General features: G+C 38.1%; 1 pseudogene; it reads right to left on the bottom strand.

The window, feature by feature from the left end:
* Nucleotides 1–380: 380 nt before the first annotated feature.
* On the bottom strand, nucleotides 381–926 carry LOC102010817 (annotated as a pseudogene).
* Nucleotides 927–1,231: the final 305 nt, after the last annotated feature.

Here is a 1,231-nt window from a genome sequence, read left to right as displayed (position 1 = left end):
AGGTAGAACACATCATTTGATCATGCGACCTAACTGGGAATGACCTTGATTATGCCTAAAATCAAGGGACTAAGTCAACTAGGAAGTTACAAGTATACTCACAGAGACAATTTTGGAGCATCAGAAAATTCTGTGTTCAGACATAGTTATTTTAAATGATAGTTGTACATTCAGTGGCATAGAATAAATGAAGAGATCTGCTTTGACATTGAAAAATTTGAGTTTTATGAAAATTAGTGCAATTCTTTTTTTTTTTTTCCAATAAAGATCTTTTATTGTCTCATTAAAATGTCACATATTGGTCTTACAATCCAGAAGCTTGTTTCTGTGCCTGGGTGGCTCTTGGATCTTACTTATCTGGCTGCTGAACTATTCCCTTTTCAGAACATAGATGCCATCCAAAACTTTCTGATATTCTTGTTTTTGACTGTGGCAGACTGCTGAATCAAAGCAGCTGAATTTGAAACAAGCTCAATGTCCTTTCCTTCAAGGATTAGTTCATCTTTCTGGGCTTGAGATACTGAGCAAGCAGCACCTGCCCTCATATTCACCCGAGGAATGTATTCTTCTCTCAAGAAATTGTGAATTCCCACAAGAGACCCATTTTCCTGAATAACGACATTGATGGGGAGGTGAGCACACACAGACCTCACCTTGTAACGGAAGCCCAGCGTAACACCTTTGATCATGTTCTGTATGTGACTACAGATTGTGGGAACAGTAGCCAGTTCCTTTCCATTTCCCCACCATTTGTCAACCCGGAGCTGCTTTTTTTTCTTTCCAAGGAGACTGAGTTCTATATCGATGTGGTTGAAGGCCCTCTGCAGCGTTCCTCTGAGGCCATTCACAGTAACTGTGCATCCTTCCAGAGAGATGTCGACATTTTCCGGTATGTTGACTGTCTGGTTGCTGAGAATGGTCTTCATTCTTGCGGGAGATACTGTCCAAAAAAAGGTGAAAATTAATGTAATTCTATTAAGAAAAATACTTTTTTCAGAAATGAATGACAGAGGTCAGTAATTCATACGAGCATCCTGCCCAGTGATAGAGTCTATTTTCTTTAAACATCAATTTAAAATGAAATTGTGATGCAGAGTCTTCCAGGAAATAAAAAGAGGGCTGCTATGTCATAAGGAGTGCAACTGTAGGTTTTCAATTATATATTTTTCACAACAAATGAAACTAGGAGAAATCTAGTGTACATTTTTAATTCCATTAACAAAGAAAAAAC

The sequence above is a fragment of the Chinchilla lanigera genome, unplaced genomic scaffold (assembly GCF_000276665.1).
Source record: "Chinchilla lanigera isolate Chin_1 unplaced genomic scaffold, ChiLan1.0 scaffold00023, whole genome shotgun sequence".
Lineage (NCBI taxonomy): Eukaryota > Metazoa > Chordata > Mammalia > Rodentia > Chinchillidae > Chinchilla > Chinchilla lanigera.
Note: the sequence above shows the minus strand (reverse complement) of the source record. Positions and strands in the feature narration are given on the sequence as shown.